This window comes from Bos javanicus, chromosome 6 (assembly GCF_032452875.1).
Source record: "Bos javanicus breed banteng chromosome 6, ARS-OSU_banteng_1.0, whole genome shotgun sequence".
Classification (NCBI taxonomy): domain Eukaryota; kingdom Metazoa; phylum Chordata; class Mammalia; order Artiodactyla; family Bovidae; genus Bos; species Bos javanicus.
This window is the reverse complement of record NC_083873.1, coordinates 77,156,485-77,170,377: the sequence shown is the minus strand read 5'-3', so window position 1 is coordinate 77,170,377 and position 13,893 is coordinate 77,156,485. Positions and strand designations below refer to the sequence as shown.

General features: G+C 34.4%; 1 protein-coding gene across 15 annotated transcripts in view; it reads right to left on the bottom strand.

Annotated features, from left to right (window-relative positions):
• ADGRL3 (adhesion G protein-coupled receptor L3) overlaps positions 1 to 13,893 on the bottom strand; it is a 959,208-nt gene that overhangs the window by 794,218 nt on the left and 151,097 nt on the right. The window lies entirely within an intron of this gene.

The window sequence follows — 13,893 nt, the reverse complement described above, 5'->3', positions numbered from 1 at the left end:
AAGAGTTTGAATTCAAGAGTTTAGAGGAGTGAAAAAATAGTTCTCAAAACCTGAAATTTAGGAATGAGATGCAGCTTTTTATATACACAGGCACAGATTATTCTGATCTCTATTTACCTTTTACTGCATGCACTGTCCCTTTTACCTCATACACTATCCTGAAAACATATAAACTTAGAGCACTCTGTATTTGAACATTTACTCCTATTTTCTCAAATCATCAGCCAGACTTTGCCCTGATGGCTATAACTGTCAAATCTCTTGCTTTTTCCCTGGGTAAACTGCTCTAAGTAAAAAAAGAAACTGACATTCTACTCTCAAAAAATGAAGCTTTTGACATTTCAGCATGCTAATAGATGGATAAACTGTATAACAGGAACATCAGTCCTGAAAGAGAATTTGACCTGAATAGCCATACACTGCACTCATGCATTTATAATTTCACAAGGAGATGAATGAGAAGAGATGAAGGGGAACCATTTTTTCAAGATGCATGCTGTGATTTCTCATTATAGGGATAATCTCAAGCAGTAATGATATTCCTTTAAAAGCTGAATAACTTTAAGAGTTAAACAGAATGAAAAGGAATCTATGCATTAGGCACTGCTTTTTAGGTATTACCCAGAAATATGAGAAAAGTCCAGTGTCATATCCCAGAGGTATATTCTCTACAAAGAGATGAGGTTCGTCTAAATGTCTCTTCTTCAAACAAAAACCACAATAATTGGTTATTAACTGAGCATTATACTAGTATTTTAACAAACCAGTTTCATTACTTTAAGCAATCTCCACCAAGAAAAGACAGAAATCATTCTACTTTTTTCATAAGAATAGCTTATAAATGTGCCGTTAAAAGGAAGAGTTAAGAATTTTTCGTATGGATTATAATAGGCATTCTTCAATGAGGAAGCAAATATTGTATCTACTATATAAATTTGATAACTTTTATTCAATGAAAACAACTTAAGATGAGATTTTTGTCCCCATTTAACCAATTAGGATGATAAATCTCTTTCTAAATCCAATTTGATAAATAGAAAAATTCAACCAAAGCTGTCACAAATCTAACTCAAAAGAATTTGAAAAAGACATATTTTATAGTCTTGTCTAGGAGTCTTTTTAAAATGTATAACGTTCTAGTCACACTGGTTATTCCTAACCAAAGAAAGAAAAAGGGGAAGGGAAGGTGAGATTAACACAGTAAAATGCAAGCAGAGACATCTACAGAAGCTTCCCTAGTGTCCTAAAATGTAATTAGAAAAACTTTGCTTCTAAGGTACATTTTCTAGATTTGTGGGAATTATCACTTTGTATGAGGAAGAAAAGGCTGTCCCTGACAACACTTACGGATGGTTCTTGATAGTCACATCACTTGTTTTTTTCTTGGAATGCATTAGGTATCTAAAGTTTAAAATGTTTCCTTTCACTTTCATTTCATGCCAAATGCACACTTTTACATTTTGCTACATGTAATTAATATCACTTCACAATACAGTTTTCTCAGAGCTGCTTTCCTGATCATATCAGAGGAAGGAGATCAACTAGTTCTGAGGGTGGATGTTCTCTCCCCAGTGCTCCAGAAAAATCTATTCCAACCCTTGAAGAGAGAAATAAATTTAAATTATCTGCAAACTATGGAAATCTATTTTAATTTTTTGCAAATAAAATTTATATTAAAGGATATTTTGAGAATAAGAAGATCAGGACATTTAATAAAGTTGAAAGGTTAAGTAAGAATTCAACGTACCCAGATTTAACACAACACATTTAAGTGACATTCCAAAATAAAACAGTGCAGCTTCTAACTCAGTACATTCCCAAGTTATTATACTACTTATTTTGTGCTGTTTTACTGTACTTTGAGAAACAGAACAAAAAATAAAGTAAAATTCCATTAGTTCATATTTATAAGGATGCAAAAGTTCCAGATTTCAAACCATGTTCCCTGAGTTACCACAGCTCTATGTACTAAAGACATAGAATATACTTAACTTATAACAAAGTTATTAATACTGTCAACAATATTAGTATTGTTTATATCAGAGTTAAAATTTCACAATGTATTATTTTTTACTTATATACAAAGGAGTTCAAATAAAATAAAATTTCAATAAATATTTTCAAGTGCTCATGATTTGGAATTTAGCCATTTTTATGTGTCATTTCTTGATAAGGGGACAACTTTGTCCATCAAGATAGCCATATGCACCTTGCCTTACCTCCCTGAAGCAAAGGAAATAAATTCATCATTTTACTTCTTTGTAAAATACACTATTTATTACATGGGTAAGAAGTTCACCCATTAATGGAATACAAATTCTTTTACCATGCCAGCAACTCAACTGTCAGAGCCTTCAAAGACAATACATCCATTAACCTTGATCTAACATGTTTAAATCATGTGTTTTTTTGAGACAAAATCCACAAAGCTTGAGATGACACTTTTATTTTCACTGAAGTTCAGTTTATACACATCATTTCAATTTAATTATAAAAAGTAGAATAAAATAATACACCATTTTAAAGAGAATTATGGAACAGCTTGATTTCCTTCACTACTGTATGTAAGTATACATAATTTTAAGCTAAAATAAGTTCATACATATATATATATATATATATATATATCATAATAGGAAAGACTGTTTCATTAATTTTAGTGATACTTTACTATTTTTCTCATCCTCTAACCACTTAATTTGAATTAATATTTCCATAGTTCATTTTGGTCATTAGCACTCATCAGCAAATGAGCTTATATTTAACAGACATATTAAAACCTTAATTATCAACAAAGTCCCAACTAAGATAAACTCTTTCTTTTTTTTTTCTAATTTTATTTTATTTTTAAACTTTACATAATTGTATTAGTTTGGGTTCGGGATGGGGAACACATGTATACCTGTGGTGGATTCATTTTGATAAACTCTTTCTTATTGTACATAGTTTTTAAGAGAAAGATAAATCACAAGAAAGTATATTATAAATTATTATTCTTAAAACATTATCACCCAGAGTATATCCTAGACTCAAGAAATGTACAACATAATTCTGTTTATAACCCATAATTACAATTAAGAACTTCATGTTTCAAAAATTTTAAGAGCCTAAATCAAAGAGGATATATCATTTCTATAGTGTTCTATCCTTAATTTAATGGACTAAAGTATTATAGAAGTATTTTTAATACAACTGAAAAATTGAGGTAACTAGTTTATACTTTATTGTGATAAATTTGAAGATCCTTTAAGTCAGAGCAGTTAATATCCAAGAATTCTATTTATAAGTGGTTTCTCGTAAGTCTGAATTTAAAATATTTGCATTTTTAATAGTGGCACAGGCCCACTAAAGATTTCCTTTTAAGGATTTAATCAAGGAACAATTTGCTTTTAAGTCAATTTGTGATAGCAGTACAAAATAGAAATAATAAATTTTCAAGTGTTCTCTCCTATTCACAGTTGTTAATTCCTGTTCGTACTCTACTTTCAAAGTATATGTGGTTATCTTCTATACTGGTTAAATGCTTTTTTAAAGCAAATGATTTAAATATTTTTGGAATGGAGCCTTTACAGAGAGTAAATTTTAACAAAAAATTAGCCTTATTAAGCCAAAAAAAAATGTGTCTACTGCCCAATGATGACAGATTTAAAAATCAGTGATGGATTTAAAGCCGTATATATATATATCTTCTGTGAAGAGACTATATACTAAGATTTTTACAAGACTCATTCCAATGAAAAGAATGCCAAGACATAATACAAAGTTTGGATAGTCTGAACTGGCTGAAGGACTACTCATTCTAAAACTGCTCTCATCAAGAATAGTTCAAGTTATGGGGAAAGTAACCTATAATCTTTTATCTACTGAAGTAAACACAGTCCCTTACCTTTAGGGAGCTTACAGGCTAGAGGAAAAACAAGATCAGAAAACTAAAACACAGCACTGCGGTCAACACCTTAATAGCAGTACAAGCAGGGTATTCTGGAATTGTGCAAGAAGAACAGCTACATACCTAAACTAGATAAGGAAAAGTGAGTTAGGTCTACCAAGGTAATAAAAAATGGGAACTGCACGCCAAAGGAGAATCTGGCTCAGACGGTAAAGAATGCCTGCAAAGTGAGAGAGCAAAGTTCGATCCCTGAGTCAGGAAGATTCCCTGCAGAATAAAATGGCCACCCACCCCAGTATTCTTGCCTGGAGAATCTCATGGACAGAGTAGCCTGGTGGGCTACACTCCATGTACTCACAAAGGGTCGGGCACAACTGAACGACTAACACTTCCCCTTCCTAGTATAGTAAAAAAAGGACCCAAGAAAGGGCAACCTGAAAGAGCACAATTTCTTTGGTAGATACTATCAACAGAATATAAGTGTGAAGGAAGTAACCAGTGAAATACTCTGGCAGAGAACAATTAATATCACAGGAGGGTTTATGATGTAAAATCTATAACATCATGAAGGCTTTGGATATTCTCTTAGTAAACAAATGTGCTCAGCACTGAAACTCTGGGTTGTATGTTAAGTGATAGTAATAATTACTATCCTATTGGTATGGCTACTCCTACTTGTGGCTATGACTCCAGGAAGTTTTCAGTACACATTATGAAAAACTAAAGCATTACACTTCTACTAGGCAGTAATAATACAACAAGAAGAAATGTCTCCTGCCCTCACAGATATCACAGAAAAATACTGTTTCTAAACATGGGCACCAAGGGCGCAACTGTAGGGGGAAATTCTTTGTTCCAGGAGCCTGAAGTAGACACTGTAAAATGTTTAATATTCCTGTGGCCTCAATCACTAAATGCAAGTGGCAACTCCCAGTCAATGTGACAAATGAAAATGTTCTCCCACATTCTCAAATCATCCAGGGGTGGTACCATTCTAGTTAAGCATCACTGGTCTGGATGGCAAATAATAAATATTGGGTTGGTCAAAAAGTTACTCTGGGAACTCAAATGAACTTTTTGGCCAACCCAATATTCCCTCTGTCCAATTAGAAACTAAGTTTCTGGAGCACACAGGGTATATAAATTAACATAAATATACGATATAATCAGGGAAACAACAGGTTTTAAATTCTGAAAGAACTAAATTCACATTTCAATTCTACCATTTATTAAATATATGATGATAAAGTTTAATTCGTTTCTCTGAACCATAGATTCTCAACACATGGGAAGCAGGTAGCAACACTCATCTTACGCAGTTGAAATGATGAATAAATAAAGAGCACATGTAAATAAGCCAATAAATTATAGATGCTCAATACACATTTGTAGAGATTACAATTCCAAATGCCTTGCTTTACAGCAGATGAGATGAAACCCATGATATCTAAGAGATTCGTCTACTTTCAACGCAGTAAATGTGCCCACCTTTTTAAGTCTCAGTGCTATGAGGGAGCTTCTAAGTTTGTGCTCCTATTTCCCCAAATCAAAAAGGAAAAGACTGGTCTGGAATTACAATGTACATTCAAGTTAGAATAATGACTATATATTGGCATTAGCAACTTATACCTAGCAATAACAGAAACTACTACTTACAGCTAAAGTTAATTTTGCTTGGATGTATATTTCTCTAACCCAAAATTTTGTCATGCTTAAAAACTTTTGAAATAAAAAAATTTAGATGCCCATATAGCAAAGCTATTATAAACAAGGCTGAAAGTCTAAGTGGGAAAATAATTTCTAATCAATGATAATGTATTAATAACCCAAATGTTAAGAAAAAAAGGCCCTGCAAATTGAGCCAAAGATGATCATAGAAAAATTCATCTGTGAAATTTAAACAGAAGGAAGAAACCCTGGGAAAATGTGTAAACACTGACTATCTGAGAGGGCTCTACAAAGAGCTGAAGAAAGAAGAGAAGTAGAAAGTAAGGGGAAAAGGGAAAGTTACACTCAACTAAATGTGGAGTTCTAGAGAATAACATGGAGAAGGCAATGGCATCCCACTCCAGTATTCTTGCCTGGAGAATCCCAGGGATTGGGGAGCCTGGTGGGCTGCCATCTATGGGGTCGCACAGAGTCGGACACGACTGAAGCGACTTAGCAGCAGCAGCAGCAGAGAATAACAAGGAGGGACAAGAAGGCCTTGTTCAATGAACAATGCTAAGATATTGAGGAAAACAACAGAAGGGGAAAGACTAGAGATCTCTTCAGGAAGACTGGAAATACCAAGGGAAAATTTCACCCAAAGATGGACACAATAAAGGACAGAAATGGTAGATACCTAGTAGAAGCAGAAGATATCAAGAAGACATGGAAAGAATACACAGACACAGAAAACTGCACACACAAAAAAGCTATCAATGAACCAAATAAACACGATGATGAGGTCAGTTACCCAGAGCCAGACATTCTGGAGTATGAAGTCAACTGGGCCCTAGGAACCACTGCTGTCAATAAAGCTATGCTATGCTATGCTAAGTCACTTCAGTCGTGTCCGACTCTGTGTGACCCCATAGACAGCAGCCCACCAGGCTCCCCCGTCCCTGGGATTCTCTAGGAAAGAACACTGGAGTGGGTTGCCATTGCCTTCTCCAATGCATGAAAGTGAAAAGTGAAAGTGAAGTCATGTCCAACTCTTAGCGACCCCATGGACTGCAGCCTACCAGGCTCCTCTGTCCATGGGATTTTCCAGGCAAGAGTACTGGAGTGGGGTGCCATTGCCTTCTCCTCAATAAAGCTAGTGGATGCAATAGAATTATAGTAGAGGTATTTAAAACACTAAAAGATGATACTATCAAAGTGCTGCACTCATGTCAGCAAATCTGAAAGACCAAGCAATGGCCACAGGACTGGAAAAAGTCAATCCTCATCCCAATTCCTAAGAAGAGTAGTAACAAAGAATGTTCAGACCACCAGACAGTTGCACTCATCTCCCATGCTAGTAAGGTAACGCTCAAAATCTTACATGCTTTGCTTCAGCATTACAGGAACCAAGAACTTCCAGATGTCCAAGCTGGGTTTAGAAAAGGCAGAGGAACCAGAGACAAAATTGCCAACATTCTCTGGATCATAGAGAAAGCAAAGGAATTCCAGAAAACTATCTACCTCTGTCTCATCAACTACGCTAAAACCTTCAAGTGTGTGGATCACAATAAACTGTGGAAAACTCTTAATGAGATGGAATTACCAGACCATCTTACCTGTCTCCTGGGAAACCTGTACGCAGGTCAAGAAACAGCAGTTAGAACCGGTTCAGGATTAAGAAAGGAGTACAACAAGGCTCTTTGTTGTCACCCTGTTTATTTAACCTATATGCTGAGCACATCATGAGAAATGCTGGGCTAGAAGAGATACAAGCTGGAATTAAGACTGGCATAATAAACATCAAGAACCTCAGGTAAGTAGATAATACCACTCTTATGGAAGAAAACAAAGTGGAACTAAAGAGCTTCTTGATGAAGGTGAAGGAGGAGAGTGAAACACCCAGTTTTTTAAATATTAAAAAACAAGAAAGTTAAGATCATTGCATCTGTCTCCATCACTTAATGGCAAATAGAAGGGGAAAAGGTGGAAGCAGTGACAGATTTGCTCTTCTTAGGCTCTAAAATCACCGTGGATGGTAACAGCAGACATGAAGATGATTGCTTCTTGGCAGGAAAGCTATGACAAACCTAGACAGTGTGCTGAAAAACAAATACATCACTTTGCTGACAAAGGTCCATATTGTCAAGGCTATGGTCTTCTCAGTGTCACATATGGTTGTGAGAGCAGGACCCAAAAGAAAGCATGACATTCAAAGAATTAATGCCTTTGAACTGTGTGCTGGAGAAGACTCTTGAGAGTCCCTTGAACTGCAGGAGATCAAACCAGTAAATCTTAAAGGAAATCAACCCTGAATATTCATTGGAAGGACTAATGCTGAAGCGGAAGCTCCAATATTTTGGTTACCTGATGTGAAGAGCCAAATCATTGGAAAAGACCCTGATGCTGGGAAAGACTGAGGGCAGAAAAGGGTGTCAGAGGATGAGATGACTGGATGCCATGACCAATGCAATCCAGAGGATGAGATGACTGGATGCCATGACCAATGCAATGGACATGAACTTGGGAAAACTCCAGGAGATGATAAGGGACAGGGAGGCCTGTCATGCTGCAGGCCATGGGGTCACGAAGAGTCAAACACGACTGGGCCACTGAACAACCACAGAGATGTAAACACTGTGAGCAGATGCAAGAAAAGAAGCTAAGACAATGAAATGTGCCAAAAAATAATCCAAATTTATTCCTTGATTCCAGACTTTAAAGAAGACCCAACTGTACTGAATATCCTCAGGTTCTCTGAGGTGCACCTGTCCCTGGCTAACACATTCCCCTGTGCTCAGACAGCCTGAATAGCTCTCTTCTGACATGAAACAAGGATTAACACAAAGTTATTCTTCTATGATTTTAGAAATGTCCATCTTTAGACAATCAGTAAAATATCTGAATCCTGTAAATCAGAATCCTTTAAGTCATAGGAAAATAACACAGACCTATCTTTATTGTTCTGGAAAATGGTCACAACACACTGTTGAGTTAAAAAAAATAAAAAACAGCAGATTACAGAACACCATCAATTCAATATATGTGCACAGAGGGATAGTGACCTAAGCTTAACAAAATTAATTTTTCAGACATGTCAGATGACTTTATCTCCTCTCTAATTTCCTGTATTGTTGGCTTTACATTGAGCATTTATCTTTTTATATGTCAGAAAAAATAGAATTTCTACAATTAAAATAAATCAGAATAGAATCAAAAAAAAGAAAAGAGCAAGAGGAAGAAAAGGCCCAGTGAAACATCAAAGGACTGAATTTTATTTTCAAACAAAGGATGGTTTGATCCCTCTAAGAAGGAAACCCTGGCATTACTAACAGCTTTCAAGAGCAGGTATAAGAAATGATACAATATTGCCAAAGATTTCTTTGAATTTCTATTAGCCAGCTAAATGCTTTCCCAATTATAAACCTGTTTTATTTTATAAAGTTATTTGAAACCACATGAGTTAGACTTGTAAGAGTAGAAGAGTATTTTATTTAAATGCTTATGGTACAGCTTTTAAATTTGTACCCTGTCCTCTAAGCTGTTCAGAAGCAAGGAGGAAAAAAAATCAATGAACACCAGTCCTTCATCTCTGCTCAATTTAGCTCCTTTGGTGAGCAAAGAATTCCTTACGGCAAACGTCCAAAGCATCCAAATTCAGACAGCTTGACAGGGCTTTCAACCAGGTCAGTCCTAACAGAGATAGTAAACAAGTCTCCCACGATGAATTTCATTCACGGAGCAGGACCGATTACGAAGCAGGTTGAATAAATGCACACTATTGACTGGAGATCAATTTTCAGCTTGAGGGACTATGGGGAACAGTACACAATAAAGCAGGAGGAGGACCAGGAGAATTCAATAGTGTAACAAAACAAACCAAATGTGATCCTCTTAGTATAAAGAGAGGCCATTTGTATCACCTAACATTCCTACCATATTTACAGAAAAACATTTTGCTTTAGAAAAAAAAAAAAAAACTTAAAATACGCAAATAAAGTTTCACTGAAATCTCATATAGTTTCCTTTAATATATCCAAAATAGTTAACCTGAACTTAAAAAACAAACAAACGAAGGAAAAAAAAAAAAACTGCAAATCTGGCTGCTTTATTTTGTAATGGATGATATTCTCTGTCATTTTCCTTTATGGGTTGTGTATACATGCCTCTGTAACAACTGTTTAGAGTGTCAAATGCTGTTTCTGTCTTTCCCTTTCATGCAAAGAAGATACTCTTTAAAATATATAATGAAAAAATTGGCATAGGCCTTATATGTTTTGCCTCTACTTTATAGTCAATCATTGGGAAACTGTCACTGGATCCAATTATCTCCGGAATGAATGTGGCAATGTTTCTGCTCTCTATGTCATCCAGACACCTAAAAGCTTTTTATGCTACCTTAGTCTGTCTAGAACTGAAAATTATTAGGCTTAATTCCTTCTACTTAATAGGGTAACTATTATATCCTAGTTTGCTACTCAGAGTTCCTGTATATGCCTATCATCCTGAAACAAATACTAATAGCCCCTTTTCACTGTCAGAGGTGACAGTGGACTATAAATTAACATTATCTTCCTAGTGAAAAATTAGTGCAAATCTTGCCTGTGAAAAAGAAATAAATCAACATCAAAACATCCCCCCACAACTCCTGCTCTGTTTCATACCACCATTATACTTGATTCCTTCTTCTCATGGCCAGTGTTGTTCAGTCACTAAGCTGTGTCCAGCTCATTGTGACCCCATGAATTGCAGCATACCAGGCTTCCCTGTCTTTCACTATCTCCTGGAATTTGCTCAAACACATGTCCATTCAGTCAATGATGCCATCAAACCATCTCATCCTCTGCAGCCTTCTTCTCCTCCTGCCTTCAATCTTTCCCAGCATTAGGGTCTTTTCCAAGCACTTGACTTAGCGCTTCCCATCAGGTGGCCAAAGTATAGGAGCTTCAGCTTCAGCATCAGTCCTTCCAATGCATATTCAGGGTTGATTTCCTTTACGAATTGACAGGTTTGATCTCCTTGCAGTCTAAGGGACTAACCAATGTACTGAAATAATTTTTGACAGTCTTAATTACAGTTTCCATTTTATTTCCATTTGAGCTTCAATATTTTAGGGCTCAAGTTATATCTCTTTAAAACTACTAAACATTTCCATGAATTAATTAATTAAATTCCCTTTTCTCACTCAATATGCCAAAAACAACATGAAACATTAGATATTTGAGCTCTTCATTTTCTTAAAATTGCTTCTTTCTTGTCTATCATTTTCACAGTCTCTTAACTCTTCAAATTCTTCTTGTCTTTCTCTGTTTCTCTTTCTCTTTATTTGTATGGTTTCCCTAGACATTTCATTTCTTATTCTACTTCCTTTTTTGAGTGATCTACTCTAATCCCAGAATTTCAGCTACCACTCTGTGACATCTAAATCTGTCCCTTGAATTGACTTTCCCCCCCAAATCCAAGACATTCAATTTTAATCAGGCTGGTAGATTTTCCTTATGGCATCAAGAGGCTTGATGAATTGAAAAAGTTTAAACTCATTTTCATCACTCTTAAATGTGTAATCTTACTCTAATCCCAAGGGCTTTATTCATCTTTCTAACTTGGAGAGTATCTAATGGTACTTTAGTTCTGGATAGTAATATTCAATAACTTCAGTAAAGTGTATAAAAGAGAAAACATTTTTGACATGGAGAAAGCCAAACATTTAAAATCAGACATGTTGTGGAATTAGTCTGATTTGTCTTCCAAAGTAAAAAAAAAAAAAAATCATCAATCTTCTCTATTTCCTTTTCCTTAATTTATCACAATAATAAATGCATATGGCTTAATATAGGTATATTTTCAGGTTACATTTCTTTCTTATATTTCTTGTAAAATTTCATATATCAATGTTTCTTTGAATAAATACTAAAAACTAGCAAAGCAAAACTTAGGATGCTTCTCATGTGAACCTTACTAACCTGAAAGTACTAGATAAGAAACATTCTATAATCATTCTTCAATGACCAAAAAAATAGACTCTTTACTATTTAAAGAATCATAGAGTTCTATAAGTATATAAAACCATTCAAAAACCACACAAAATACAGTAAATATCTGATAAATCAGTTTTACAATAAGTTTTAATTTCTCTAAATCAATCATGGACAAGTATGTTAATGATAAAGCATCTACTTGCACTTAAATAGAAAAAGAAAGTAATCTAGGGACACACTTTCCAGAAAATACTTCTGTACTTTGCCTCAACAAGCAAAATGAGGAATAAAAATTAGCAAAATTCATTGTGTAGCTTACACTAGATAGAAGCCTTGTTCTTGAAGCCTTGGATGTACTGATTAAAAATAAGGACAAGGGGAAAGAGGGGGAAGCTCTAAGAATTCTCTTAGCATATGGCATTTCATAAACGAATCCATTGGGGTGCTCTCCATTTGTGCCATAGTGGCTTCTGTTCAGAATCATAGCAAGGAGTAAAATGAAGTCAAAATGAACCATATCATCTGGTCCTGGTGAAATATAAGCTATGGTTCACTGAATGCTACTATTTTCAATGTTAAGTTGCAGTGTATTAGATTGGAGCTCTATATAACAATTCACATAACCCTTTATCAAACACATATTTTAAAACTATCTAAGTATATATTTATACTGTTGGCCATAATCACTCTATTTTAGCATGTATGATAGCCAGAAAACTACTCAAACATTAGGAGGTACATTTTCAGCACAGCATGAGCAAATGTAGCCTAGAGATTCCCAATAACATCAGTGAGAGCTGCATGGTTCAATCTTAACACACACTGTGTTGAAAATTTACCCCAAAGCATGTAAACAAAAGCTCCCCAAAAGAAATTTAAAATTTTCCAACACAAATCTATCTTTTTCTGATATAACTACAATTCACCATTCTTGAATTCAAAATATAAATTCTTCTCCATAAAAATAATCATTCAATTTTCAAAGCAAAAACAAAGGACTAGCAAGTTTTAATAAGTATAGGTCTGTAGCCCATTAAGATTAATCTCATAGAGAAACTCTTCCAAATATTTTAATTGGAGATTTCACTCAAAAATTAGATGGCTTAGTAATCTTGTGCTTACCAGAATACGCAACTTTCACTAAATGCTATTCTGTTGACTATGATGATAGTTTGGCAAAAAATAGTCAGATGGTACTAATTCTCAGTAATTCTGAGTGAAACATATTCTAAATATCAAATATCAAATTTTAAATTCTTTTTGTAATAACATTTTTAAACTGGAATAACTTGGTAGCTGGAGATTATTAACACTGAAAAAACATGATTAAATTAATTCTTCTAAATAAAATTTAATAAAATTTCATAGACTTTGTCATACTAAACTTAATTTTGTCTACTCTTAGGAGAAATAACAGATAGCTACCTAAATTTTTCTATTTTTTATAATAGTTTTAAAACAGCAAAATATTTATGACTATAAATTCTTTCTCTGATAAAAATTCTAATAAAATATAGCATATGATCAGATACATATTTTTGTGTCTCAGACAGCATTTGAATGAAATGACTGTATTCCTAAATATTTCCCCCCTGAGGAAAGAGATTGGCAAATTCACCTCCTCACATCCAGCAAAGAGCAAAGAGTAACTACTCAAGAAATGCTTACTATAAGATCTTATTAAACATGTAGTAGTTTTACATTAGTGATAGTAGCTCAGTCATTTCCCACTTTGCAACCCCATGGACTATAGCCTACTAGGCTCCTCTGTCCATGGAATTCTCCAAGCAAGAATATTGGAGAGGGTTGCCATTTCCTTCTCCATTTTTTTTTACATTAACAACATATTAAACATGTAGTATTTTTCACATAAACAAAGTAACTTTTTATTACATTGACAAAAATTTTCCATGTATGAAAAATTAAAGAGAACAACTAGAAATAAATTTCAACTACAGAAAATAAGTTCATGCTTACAGAAATTTAAATTTGTTGATTAAAAAACAGCTTACAACTTAGACAAGTAATAAATAGTAATTTTTCTACACAATTTTCAAATATTTAAGTGCTCACTTGAAATTTATATACAAATCATATATTTCCTAGAATTCCCACTGACGTGTAGATAAAAGAGACCATTTTTTTCCCTGCATGTGGATTCCAATAGGTTATAATGGCTTGAAGTCAGAGGACTTCTTCTGTATGATAATACATACAAACACCATGGCCAAAGAGACTTTCAAAGTCTTCATAACACAACACATATTAACAAGTAGAAACATCTCACTCAAGAGAATGAGTTATTTACAAACCAAACTGAATGTAAACTGGTACAGCCATTATAGAAAACAGCATGGAAGTTCCTCAAAACACTAAAAATAG